The sequence below is a fragment of the Anser anser genome, assembly GCF_964211835.1.
Source record: "Anser anser genome assembly, chromosome: 6".
NCBI classification, from domain to species: domain Eukaryota; kingdom Metazoa; phylum Chordata; class Aves; order Anseriformes; family Anatidae; genus Anser; species Anser anser.
The window spans coordinates 7684831-7698792 of record NC_139726.1 but is presented as its reverse complement, the minus strand read 5'-3'; the positions used below and the strand labels follow the sequence as shown (position 1 = coordinate 7698792).

The 13962-nt window shown below is 44.2% G+C and overlaps 1 protein-coding gene across 10 annotated transcripts in view; it reads right to left on the bottom strand.

Moving 5' to 3' along the window:
- NCKAP5 (NCK associated protein 5) overlaps window positions 1-13962 on the bottom strand; it is a 439736-nt gene that overhangs the window by 366945 nt on the left and 58829 nt on the right. Inside the window, exon 1 of one of the 10 annotated variants that reach the window (XM_083841917.1) lies at window positions 1056-1915. The exons of the other annotated variants lie outside the window; for them this stretch is intronic. The gene's annotated coding sequence lies outside the window, so the exon portion shown is untranslated. Of the gene's footprint in view, window positions 1-1055; window positions 1916-13962 lie in introns of those variants that run through there. 10 annotated transcript variants of the gene reach the window in all.

Sequence of the window (13962 nt, the reverse complement as noted above, 5' to 3'; positions counted from 1 at the left end):
CCCATCAGAGTCATAGATTTCTGATTTCATTCTTTAGAAATGTGCTTTGTCTCCTCAAAGATCATTAAACAGAGGTAAACAGTAATAAAAGAGATCCTCATACACGGTCCTGTGATCAGGTTACTTTCTGGAAGAGCCACTGCAATTGAAATTGCAGTAATTTAGAACGGGCTCCTGTGAAGGGCTGAAATGCGAAGCAGGAGAGCTGTGGTTTGTTACCAGCTTTTGAAGAAGGTAAACTAAGTTTTAATAAATCACTGCTCTGGGTCAGTTTCCCCCTCCGTAAAATGGGAATAACAAGATGACAATCTCACCTGGTTGTCACGAAAATGAGTTAATTGGTGGCTATAAACATAGCTCTGTCCTCAAACAGCAGGCAGTGCAGAAAAAGTTTATTTCACAGCAGTTACCAAAGTAGTAGTGTTTCTGTCCTGATGTGTCAGGATTTGTTGGATTTCTAACATAAATACTCAAAACAAAATAAAAATGACTGTTTCTCATATAATTGACAATTCATTTAATCCAAAAGGCGTCAGATTTCAAAGCAGTGTATGACTCTTTCTTTTAAACTTAACTACCTCCAGAACTTGAACAAGGGAAAGGAGTAGAAATAGCCAAGTTTTACTTTAAATCTCTGCCTGCATAAGCAGCAAAACAGTTTTAAAAGAAAATGTATTAAAAACTATAAGGAAATGATATTAAAAATCCACACTAATTTTGAGTATTCAAATAAATGCCATGAACTGATAAAAGAACAATGTTTAAAAGACAGCCTGCTTTTTTGTTTGATTAATGACAATATGATATTTTAAGAACCTTAGAGTTTCACCAATTATATTAAGAGAGTCACTTCAGTGCAGTCTCATGCAAACAAAAGCTAGATTCAAGTTTTCATTTGTCCTTTATCCTATTACAGATACATGGCTGCAATTACTAACTACATACTTGCTGCTCTTTTAATTAAAGTTAAACTACAAACAGCAATGCTGACAAATTCCTAGAGAAAAATAAGCTTTACAGAGATGATAAAAACACTAAAACAGCAAAAGTCTTACTTGCAGCAGTTCAGTCAAAACATGCCAGCCCTGGAGAACTCAGAACCGTAAGAAGTCTTTGCAGTCCAGAAATTCTCTCGAGTTTATCCAGTGTTTATTTACCAAGCTTTAAAAGTCTGTGGTTAGAAGAACAGAGTTAGCTTTCTGCACCATCCACAGCACTACAGAAGTCCTCCAGTAACAGCAGACATGAAGTTTGCTGATAGTTGGGTTTTCTGCTGCTATGTAGTTGCTCAGTACTTGTAAATACAAGCTCTGTGGACAAAGTCCCAAATGACATCACAGGCAGCTGCTTATTGTTGAGTCTTTATTAACTGACTGTCAAAAAAAGAAAAGAGAAGAGGAAAGAAAAGCACAAACTATCTTCCCTGCAGCACAATTTGCATCTTAGTAGGAGTTGCAGTGCTACACACATAAATACTTCTGTTTACCCAACTGATGTTTTCTTAGAATGAATAAACAGTGTTTGCAGGGAAAGCACAAAATTAAGAACAACTTAACCAGAGCTGCAAAATGCAAAGAGTGCAGGGAGAAAAAGAAAAATTAAAAGTGTCAGCAGTGCCTTTTTCAGAATTTACCCCTGCATTCTCCTAATTCTTTTGTTTATTTTAAAGATATGCAACTAGGGGTGCAAATCTGCATGGATTTAAAAGTACAGAGCAAAGAGTTTTAGTAAGTTGAAATGAGTATTTCAACTAATTCCTAATTTTAAAAGTTACACAATTACAGACTTCTATCTTTACAAGATTTAAGCCAGTTCAATGTCAGTTACAGTGTGTTCTGAAGAAACTCTCCTCACTTTCCAAGGGTGAAAATATAAGAAAGCAAGAGACAGCCTCAAACGTTGTTTTTCACTCGGTGATGAGGGTGTAAATACTGACCTTTCCTCCCCTGAGTTGGAGGTCCGGGACTAGGAGGTGTTTTGGAGCTGAAACGCCCACTCAGCACCTGGAGGACAGGGGGTACTCACCTGAGCACTGGCACAGGCACTCATCTCAATCTATCCCCTGTCATTGAGAGCTCCTGCTGAAAGAAAGGGGCTGGGAGCCTGTGCCTTGGTTTCTCAGAAGTCTGTGCTTTCAAGTCAGAACTTCAAACGCTGGAAGGGCACCACCAAGGGCTGTGACGGACAGAGCTCTCTCTTATCTGCACGCTCTTCCACACAAAGAGCTTCAATATTGGGAAACGCCTCGCCACTCGCATCCAAACACCCTTGATTGCACGCTCCACACACAACAAAACAGAAACCTGAGCTCAGAGATGAGCTGAAGCCAAGTTTTTACGATGTTCTCAACTACTACACATAAGAGTAGTAACCCGCATTTCTGCCTGGATTTACAGCGAGCAAATCAACCTGAGGCCAGATCCTTAGCTGATGTATGAACCGTAGCCATATCATGCTAGTCGCAATGACACAGCTGAACGACAGCGGTTAGCACCGGCTGAAGATCTTACTCTTGCCTGCAAGAGCATCATTAAAAAAAATTTTGCGGCCTTGATGACAAACTGCCTCATTTCCCCGGTGCTTGCCCTGAGTGGCAGCGACGCCCTCCTGCCACAGAGCCACGGAGCTCGCTGGAACCACTCGCACCAGCACGCGCTGCCTCTACACCTAAGCTTGTGCCTTGAAGGAGCTGTGCTGTAATTCCCCTACCTTCGCTCCTGTGGCTCATCAGCCCAAGTACACCAGGAACAACAGCAGGCTGTGCCACCAGGAGCTGCATTCACCGCCCTGCCACATGGGGCTGTGCTCCATCTTCCGTCACAGTCAGCAAGGGTTTGTGTCTTCTCCTTAAAACCTGGTCCAGGAAACCTTCCAAATACTTTGAAGATGACATGGGCCATGGGAGTAGTGAGTACTAACACGTAACATGCAATAACGTGCGCTTCAACACATGCAGCTTTAGGCCCAGCTGTGCAAGTGCTGTGCTGCAGCTACTCCTTTTAAAAAGAGAAAAAAAAAAACACAAAAGAGACTGCATGCTCACACGTACGGCTCCACAAGACATCAGCGGGAACAGGCCCATCCTTAAGATCAGTAGAAGGGGCATGTTCTGTTTAAATTCAATGCCAGCCTGCAGTGCAGCATCTCGAGCCAAGGATAAGATTTGTTTTTTCACCTGCCATTACAAGTACTGATGAACGTTAAATAACACAAAACACAGATTACACTCAGCTCTCTTGACAACAAAACTGGTTTGTAGCATGATGCTCATGCAGGCACACACTTGTAGAAGAAAGCAAGATTCATAAAACAAGGAAAACCCTGATTTGATAGAAAAAGCCAGATACTTCATGAAATGAAAAAGGACAACCCTCAAGAGAAAATACAGCCTGTTACCAGGAAGTATTTGTAGTATTTAGCAAATTTATCATTTACTCAACTTCCTAAAGAACTGTGATGTGTTTCCAGGCTAACTACGCCCAGCTGCAGAGGATCAGGAGAGCAGACACCAGGCAGACCTCTCTGGTCAGGCAGCTCTGCAAGGCAGTGGCATCAATTCCCTGAAACCAGTTTTTTGGAGACTTCCACCAAAATAAGTTCTCTCTTAATCCTTTTCAGAACTGGTGGATCTTGCAAAAATAAACGTGCGTAGAAACCAGTATTGAGGCTTGTGGGGTTAAGCAGTAGGTTATTCTTCCCAAGATGAGAATTCCCATGTGGGGGGACAAACAGATTCTGCATTCTTCACATTACAGCCCTTATTACGGGAGTGGCCATTAGCTCACCCTCCAAGTGCATTTATCCGTCTAACTTCTATTCTAGGTCATCGTAAGATACAGTTACTGGCTGCGCAGATACAGCTTATTTTTGGCAGGAATGCCATGGCTTTTGTTAGAACAAAACTCACAACACAAGCCTGTCCTTGACGAGCTACAGGTTGACTGCAAAGATAAATGAGTGGAAGTCCTGAGCTACAGCAGTCGCTCCCGGGCTGAACATCTGAGGACTGCATCAAGGGACTAACTCCGCTTCACGCTGCCACATTTTCAATGGGCAGACAGCTCAGATGAGACATAATGAAGTGACCTAAGTACACGCAGACATTAGTAAAGCTTGTCAATTCACCTACCCCAGCGTAGGCAGGATCTGTTAAAAACCCAGTGTCTCATGCTAATACAAATCCATACTATCTCCAATACCGCTGTTTGCTTCTCACCAGCACGAGATCAGAAAACAGCTGGGATCCCGGATGCTTGCAGTCCCTTCTCCACAACAGAGCCATAAAGCCGTGGTGTGAGCTGCTCGGCTCCCATCAGTTGAACAGGAGGTGGGAAGAGCTGAGAGGATTTCCAGCCAGGGCCACCTAACAGCGCAGGGAGTTCTGCGTGCTTCAGGACAGCTTCACGCAGTGAGCCCGCGGGCCGTGCTAAAGCCTTTTTGTACCCGATGCCTGGGGCAAGGGCAGGCAGGCTGGCAGACTGAAGAACAGCATAACCTAGAAGGACTAAACTGCAGGACACTCCCATCCCAACAAATTGCAATACAATACGATACAAGGTTATGTAGCATAATGTAATACAATAGCTCATATTATATAGAATACAATAATCCCAATATGTTATATTATTATTCCACAATAAATACTCAGATCACTGGAGGGCAAATTTGAAAAATAGTAAAATAAATCACAGGCTGCAGAATTTGCCCTCCTTGGAGTTGCATACGGGTGGAAGTCTTGGGCTGATCCTTAAAATATCATAGAAATTTCCCCAGAATGGCACCAGGGAACTGGAAGCAAAATGTTCTTTGAAAATTAAAATTATTCTCTCTTACCATCACAATTAAGTATCAGTTTCATAAAACAAATACCTAAAAGCATGTGGGATCATCACATGTTAGCACAGTAAACACTTTTCTAAGCCTGGGGTAGCTGGCAGGGAGGATAAACAACAGAACCAAGTAAAAATATGTGGAGAGAATAAAAGGAAATGTGTGGAGGCGGTGTATGAATCTCCTCAAATACTCACTGTCAAAAAAGGGTCTTCAGCTGAAGCAGTTTGATCACGCTGGTAAGCTTTTGATCACAGAAACAGTTTAGGTTTTAACCTTACTAGGTGATTTTTCAAAGCTTTTTACCTCCCCTGCATGTCAAGAATAGGGGAAAGGTCCTCAGCAAAGAAAGGTTTTATTGCTGGAACAAACAATAGATCTCTCCTTTGTCACATTTACGAATTTAAGCTTCAGAGAAAGCAGCAAGTAAGATGTAAGAACAGTAAGTGTGCCCAGTTGGCCATTCTGCCCCATCTGGGGTCACGGGACATTATCCATCTGGTTTGTCCTTCCCAGCCCTGCTCTGCGCACGTACTGCCGCACGCTCCCCACCACCTCGCAGACAGCTCTGTGTAATGGGCTGCACGCTCCCCTGTACCTCGCACTCCGGCACCTAAAAAGACGATATTCCACCTCCTGGAAGAGGACAGTTACACAGAAACATTTCCTCTACCTCACATCCTACGCTACGGGAATCCCGTCCTTAAGTGCCAGGATAAACTTGACTCCATATACTGACAGATAAGAAAAAGAATGGCTAAAATGAAATGTTTTATCTAACCTTTCTAGATGAACTGAGAACTAAAATGAGCACCTACCATTTTTCCAGCTGTAACAGTGATTTGAAATCAATTCCTAAGTCTTTTTCAGTTCCATAGTTTATGCTTCAATAGAATTCCAAAAAAGCATTCACAGGTGAAAATTGACGTGATGCCTTCAAAGGACATTGACTTTCACTATAAATTGCCTCATTGTAAAATACATTTTTAAGCAAATCATACCAAACCTATTTTGAGTGTTGCCACTTGAGCCAGGAAAGGGGAGGCAGAAGCTGGATTTTTAACTTGCAAAGGAACTCAGAAACATTTTAAATGTGATTACTAAATACAAGTACCTTTGACTGGCTTTCATTAATTTCCTGATTTAAGCCATTATTCTTTCTTTGCCTTTCCTGTTGTTTCTGGAGTTGTGAGATTGATTCAGCCACCAGTGACCTCAGCCAGAGTTAATTGAAATCAATGGCATTAGTGCATTCTGGAGCAGGCCCAAAATCAACCTGCGTTCAAGGGCTTTTGTATATCCTTAATCACACGGGTAAGTCTCTGAAAATTTAGATTCCAATGGGTCCAATCATTAAATCAGTTATGCAGTGTTTGATTTCACATATGGACAGTGGTCCCTCTCTGGTTATCACAAGCGGTATCTACTAAGAGGAGAAGGTTATTTCCATAATTTCTTTCCTATGAAAATACCTATTTCTGCAGGTGTTGGCGTTCCAGCAAGGCTGGCAGCTAATGGGAAAGCTGACTAAATTTTTGCACTCTCCTCCTGCCTTTTCGGACGTGTCCCTGTGTGTCAGGAAGCAGAGGTATCAGCTTGTGAAACACACATTCCTCTGATGCGAGCATCTGGCCTCTTGGCAGCCAAGTCGTGACAGGTTCTGCAGCAGCTGTGATGGCTCCATGCTCTTTCAGATGGTTAAACAGCCTTGTTTTCTAGCCTAGCTGTTTGTTTTCTGCTGCACTCCTGGATGAAAGCCCATTTGCCCTTTTAATCAATGAACTGGCCGTTGGATTGGAGCAATCAGTTACATTTTTGTACATGTCAGAGCAGAGATTCTTGCCCGGGGAATGCCAGCTACACAGCCCTGAGCTCTCGACTCGATGGTTGCACTCCTCCGGCTGCACCCTGACACCCTCACCCACCAAAGGAAGGGCTGGTCATCTTCCCAAAGTGAGGGCGAGTGCTAGCATATCACCCTCCAGCCCTCAGTCACAGAATTGCCTCGCTCCTGTTCTATTACAGGACCTGGTAATCAGACCGAGCAGAGGAAATAAGGAATACAATTTATATATTTCAGATGGCTTTATAAACCGTCCTCCCATGTGCACGCACCAGATGGAGATAAGGATCTGGCTGGAAGCTGTACCCTTACGCTGTGCGGCACAGAGGTAGCAGCACATCAACGTACTAAGGGGAAAACTTCCTCAGAGAAGATTACACAAATCAGAACTAAATTTTATGTAAATTGCTTTTAAACACGTAATGCAAATCCATAATACAGCAAACAGCTCCAAACAGTTCCCTTGAACGAACAAGCACTCGTACTCCTAACAGCTGGGATGGTGTTAGGGATAACACAGCATCTTTTGAAAGCTCTCACAGAGACCAGACCTCCTGAACGCTGGGAGCTGGCAGCCAGCTCCCGGCCATTTGTAAGCCTCTTTCTGCCCTCTCACTCCCAGTGATAACCCATGTCTCTCCGTAACAGATGCCCGCCCTCTTTTCCCCTTGTGCATTACTGCTTGTGGAGGAAAACTAAGTAATGAACTGACTGGGGCAGCCTACTTTCTCCCTTGCCAGGCTTTTACTCCAAGTTCTTCTTGTACTCGCCACGGGAAGCTCTTTTTGTGGGGTGCCACTGCTCCTACTTCTGCCTTTCTGTCATGAAGAGGCCGATTCCTGCTCCTGCCCCAGCAGGGTGAGCTTGAGGCGGGAACACAGCTGCCCACTATCTACCTGCATGTGTTTCATCGATCCCTTGATGAGGACTTAGTAACCATCTGATGGGCCCTATCACCCACTCTATTTGCCAAAGGGCACACACAAAGTTAATCAGTACCCACGAGCAGCTGTGGTCACTGGCCAAAGCGCTGCCGTGAGAGCAAGGCAGCGGCGTCGCCACAGGGCCCAGCCACACCAGGGCCTGTGAGGCCCAACACGGTGACCAAAACGGGGCCCTCAGCTCCGCTCTCTCCCAAAGGCTGCAAGAAAACAGCAATCCTGGGACTGTTTGAGAAACATTTATATCATTTAAAGCTCTCTTTGGGCCTTTCAAATTCTGTCTTCAGAGCAGGACGGGGAGGAGCCACTACCAGCATATGACTTGTCAAATCAGAGCCACAACAACACGCCTTGTTTTAATACCACATAATTCCATACTGTGACACACCGCTGGGCTGATAAAAGCATCCCGTTTTCCTAACTGACTATTATAAACAACAGTCTACCTGAAACACCCTGCAAGTACGCTGCTCCCACAGCACCCCTGGGACCCACAGAAAGTTGATCCAACAGCACAGGTAAAACCCCAGAGGGTACGCTGCCTGCTTAAAGCCAAAATGGAGCCACCAACACATTAAAGTCTGGGAGTTGCTGCTCTCTGTACTGCCAACAGGCCCCTGAACAACAACATTAATTCTTACCAAAAAGGGCCTCAATTCAAGGCCTCTGGCCTCCCTCCGCTGCCCTCTTGAAAAATCCTGGGTTGTTGTAGAAGATGGCGATAAATTGCACACCCACTTTCAACACACAGGATTTCAACAATATGCTATGATTACCTTAAATCTGTGAAATATAACAATTCGTAACAGCCAGCTAAACAGTTTTCAGGGAAGGGGACCAAGTGTGGCTTTGCAAAAGGGATGATGAAACAGCCAGAGATTATTTTTGTGACAAGAAAAGTTTCTCAGTCTTCCTGCAAAATAAAGCCCTCCGTTCTGTTTGTCTGGCTCGAAAGGGGCAGGTATATCAAATGAAGGCTGTTCTGGTTTATCACGCTGCCTTCTCTACTACACTACTGAAGATTTTATGGCATGCTATAAAGAGAGGAAAAACTCATCTTGTAATCGTATAAACACAGTGAACAACACAGAATAAGTATCAATTACTTTTCAAGTTTCAGTGATAGCCTCAGCCCCTGAGGATAATTTCAAATGGTATGATAAAGACTTCAGTTAGATTAAAAGCATCAAAAGCAAGCTAGCGTTCAAAAACAAACAATTCACTCTCAGCTACCTAAGTTACAATAAATTTCCTGAACTGGCAGATTTCCCTCCTAGCTGTTCAGCTGTTCCTTCCCCACAGGTAAAACAAGTCAATCTGCTTGAGAAGACAATTTGCCACCCAGCTTACTTAACGCCACACATTAAAATAAAATGAATAATTTTGATGTCAAAGCGCTGTTTTAATGTGAACCCACGGTTAGAAGAAACAACCACAACGGAGAAATGCAATCAGCTGCTGCTGACTTCCATACAGATTGGATCTAATATGAAATAACTGTCCAGCTTTTGGTCTCATATTTTACACCGAACTTTCCTCAATTCCTGCAGCAGGTCGCTGCAGATATGTTATTCTCTGTTTGCTTTAATCTCACGATCCACATTTTTCTCAGTGACATTAGTATAAACACAAACGTGACTAACAGAGAGCAGTAGATCTGTGATAAATTTTTATTCATCTGGAACCAAACCAATGATCAAGTCGTGTAACACGCTAGCGACTCATCATAGCTATTGACTTTGTCCCAGCGTATGTGACGGGAAAGTGCACAGTAGTGCAGAAGTGCAGAAAAGCAGTACTAGGTGATATTCACACAGTGCAACGCAGCGACCTGCAGAGGGGCTTGAAGTGTCTTTCAACAAGCTACCTGGGTTATGGGAAGCAGCCCCGTAGCGTCAGCTCCCTGCACTGAGCAGAAGGAAGGGAGCACTTCTCAGCATCGCTGCGGTCGCGGTCCTCCACACACACAGCCTACCCGTGGATACATGATTAATGAAATGGGCTATCACCAGCCAGAAGCACTTGCTTAGTATATTTGGTACATCCTAAAAATAGAAACCCTTTACAGTTTTAACTCGGAGATTCTAGCTCTAATTTGGGTTCTAGGCTGCATTACCAAACTACTTGGATCAAGTCTTGTGTACTGACTGAGAGGTCGGTCATCACAGACACATGGGACAGCTTCTCAGGCATCTCTCCTTCCTTCTTGCTGCTTCCTTACCCCTCGAACAGGATGGATACAGCAGCCCCCAGAACGCAGAAGCGTGTCTCACTCTGCACAAGTTAGCATTACTGGTTGGTATTGCTCATACCATACCACAGGTTTATGGACAATGTCTAAGAATTTTAACTAAGGCCCCAAACATTTCATTCACTGCCGATAATATTGACAATTTCCTTTCAGAGCTCTTCCAAACATCCCAGAAGCTTGGACGTGAATAATTTCTCCAGTGCTCTAAGTTTGGCACATGTCTTTAAACAGATGGAAATTACTGTTATGCAGCCTTAGGACATATCAAGATCTCTTTTTGTTTCCGTAATGAGGCCCAATTAATACCTACGACTTTCTGCCACTCAAATGATTTCAAAATATCAGGATTTCAGCCAGAACAGCCATGCTGATGTGCGCTTTCATGATTTAATCTAACTGTAATTATCTAAACCAATATCAACGTCAGTAATGATAGTCATTCTTATTCTACAGGAAACTTAGATATTCTGCTATATTCAAAATATACCTCCTATAAAAGACTTCCCCTTCGCATTGCAGAGACAACATTACACCTTAGTGAGGCTTCAAATTAGAGTAATATTATTGAGCTAGATAATCTTTGGGGAAGCCTCCATGGAAGTTTTGCTGCAAAATAGGATGGGACAAAGCAGTTGTCACTGTGTGCAATCTTACCACATGGCAGGCATTAGAAACATCTGCACAGAGAATCAGTGTGGAATAGCTGTTTTGTAGTGTGATTCACTGCTAATGTTGCAGTAACTTTTCTGTGTAGACAAAGCCCTAAAACTAGGTTTCTATTTTTAAGACTTATAAATTTCAAAAGCTTTTACAGAAAATGATAGCCATGAAAATGCAGTATTTATAAAACATCGCAAATGAATAACTTAATTATAGCTTATTTACCCGTCAGGACCAGGGTTACCACTCCCCCCTTAAAAAGTCAGTTTATGAATGCTTGAAATGCTCATGGCAATTCTGGAACTTTGTCCTGTTCTTGAAAAGTTTGCTGTGATTACTTACTATTTTAAAACCAGGCAACTCTAGGCAAATAATAAGATGACACTTCTTCCTAATTAACCATACAGTTGATGTGTTTTTCTCCACCTGCAGCACACTAGAAACCCTTTGAATTAATTTTCAGCAGCTTTGCTTGATCCACTAGGACTGTTCATTCACTGTGGTTTCCAGCTGCTACCTAACATACCTGAAAATTTCCACCAACCTCAGAATCCTGGCTGTCATATTCAAAACAGATTGAGAAATATTTTATTAGTATACCCAGATACATTACAAAACAGAAATGCTTTTCAACCAGGACAAGGCTGAACCAACGTTATTAAAATATAGGTAAACTGAACATAAGCAAACTTCTTTCTTCTCTCCTTCTTTCCTTAGAAAGATTCAATGACAAGACAGTTGACAAGATAAACAATAAATGCCACTGTGTCTTCATGGGCACTATGTACATACAGAGCAGAAATGGTAAATATCACGGCAGGATTTGGTTTAATATTATATGCTATGATTTTTAAAAATATATTTAATTACTACTGTCAGAAGCTGTGCTAAAAATAGGTTATTGAGCTGCATTTTTTCTAAATGACAGATAACTGTAGGAATGCAGCATTCACAAGGAACTGTTTGTACTAGGCACTGTATTTCTCCTCCACCCAACAGCACTTCCAGCAGAAGATCATATGAATTCTGCAAATATATCAAGGAGAGAATAGACACCAAAGGCTGTAAAAACCAGAAGATCATAGACATGCAAGTATATGCAGGTGTTATAAGCAAACTACATTTTTGTCCTGCCAAAAAGGCCTCTCTAATCTCAAGTCAGTGAGAATGTCCTCATTGCTCCAATATTTTCCCCCTAGCCACAACAATTATTTAAGATACATGTATGCAGCCATTTGATTTTTTTCACCTAGAACGATAACCTCATGTACACATTGAAAATCAGCCTACATATTCGGGCTATCTGTACAGTTATTAAAATACTACCATCAGTCTTCAAGAAGGAGAAGAGCTTGGAATCCAGCTCTTCCTGTAGCCCTGACTCAAGCTAATTCTCCCAAAGCTGAGTGGAGAAGTCAGACCCTACGGGGAGGTTAACTGACACCAAATCTCTGCTCCGCTGCCCCAGACCTACAGAGCTGGTTTGTTTCGGAAGGGTTTGGTGCTAATGGCTAAAACCACAGCTGCCTGCTATCCAAGCAGCTGCGTAGGACGTGCTGCCCTGTGCTGCACCAGGCTGCTGGCGTTGCCAGCGGCCGCTGGAGCTGGGCTCTTGCTTGTGGTCCGCTCCTGAGGCAGAGCCATAAATCAAGGCATCCGAGTCAGCACAGCTTTAATTTACTCAAAATAAAGGCATTATGAACCTATATAAATGCCCCCGCTTCCACTGGGAACAGCACTCTCCGCCAGTGCTAGGAACTGGAAACCCAGCTTCCCAAACCGATGCCAAAGCAGGGGAGAAGCACAGCGGTGCCCGCGTTACGCTGCCTGCTGGTGGCCCCGCTGACCCGGGCAGCAGGTAACGCTGCCAGGCCCCCTGAAGTGACGAATCCCATGCCTTCCAATTATCAAGTATTCGTTTTCTATGGACACCTGGGGAAGACAGTTGCCCTCCCTCAAGATGGCATGTTCTGGAAATGTTTGTGAGGAAAGTAACACCGGTGTTGGGAGCAAGGGGCAGTGCTCAGAGACAGATGTTTATCCAGAATGTTTTCTCCCGGAGTTCCAATGAGTGCTGGAGAAGTCTCCCTGGCCACCTCAGGTGTGGATCTTTACCGCGATCTCTTCTTGCTGCCTGCAGTTACCCCACTACCGGTGTCTGCGCCTTACCACAGCGTTTACCCCTTGCTCTAGAATGTGAGCTTTAATTAAACGTTTCTATACCTTATGCCTGGAAGGAAGATTTATCAAAACAGGAACAGAATGTAAACCTTGAGCCTATATAAAGCCTGAGACAACAGCTCTGAAATTCTGCTAGTCTTTTTCAGCATGATGCTGAGGTGAAATAACAGTACTTCATAGAGGCAGCTTCACTGACTGAACACCAACTTACTAAATAAAAATTAATGAATAACTCTTGCTGTTTTTTGCCACTGTTTTCAAGGTGGTCTAACAGATTTTACCTTCAAGTCTTACTGCTTTCCTCCCAATGACCCCAAATGGAAACCTGTATTGTTTTTCCTGTCCAAAACTTTAAGCATGTTTAGAAACAAGCTATTAAAAGACTATAATAAATTGAACAACAATTTAATGGACTTACTTAGTAGAACTTTCCTAATAATATATATTTAGATGTTTAATACGGCAAAAGCACCCTCCTTTCGAAAACAGCTGGGCTGCTGACCTGGAATTTCAGAAAACGATGGGAGCCGGGGGAAGGCCTCCCCAAAGCCTGCTGTGCTGCTGTGGGTGTCACGGGCGCTCAGAAACCGGCTCTTATCCACAAGTTTAGCATCCTGATAAAACACCCAGCTGTGGGTCTGCTGGTGGCCACTGGGAGCCCGTGGGTTGCCCCGGGCTTTGGGCAGGCGGAGAGGCGAGCTGCAGGGCGGCTCCACAGCGCACATTGCCAGCAGGAGCAGAAGCCGCAGGGGCACGTCCCGCCCCGCTTCGGCTGATCCCCATCCCGCAGCCCTGCCTCAGACAGCAAATCTTTCAGCCTCGGGGGAACGGCAGGCAAACATTTTAGTCACGGCACACCGCTGCGGGCATACAAAACCAGTTTTGTTTCGGGACAGAACCACAGAAACAACGAGGCACGGGACTGGGGTCACAGATGCTGGGTCCTGCCTGCTGCTGGCCGGGAGGGCCGGGGCGCTTCCCTCAGCTCCCAGGTGGAAACCACCCAAACCTTCCCCGGCTGGGCGCATGGCACCCGTTTGGCCACAGAGACACGCTTCAACTGAGCTGAGCCGCCCCACGGCCAGGCCGTTCCCACACAGGAAGGACCAGAACGCTGTGTGGGTACGGCAGGGCCAGGCGGAGATGGAGTGACGTCCAGGTGGGCTACCAGGCAAAAGGCCGCAATGTGGCTGCCCTCCATGCATCATTCAGCTCAGAGAGACGTGATGTACTTGCACAAAATACCCCCAGATGAC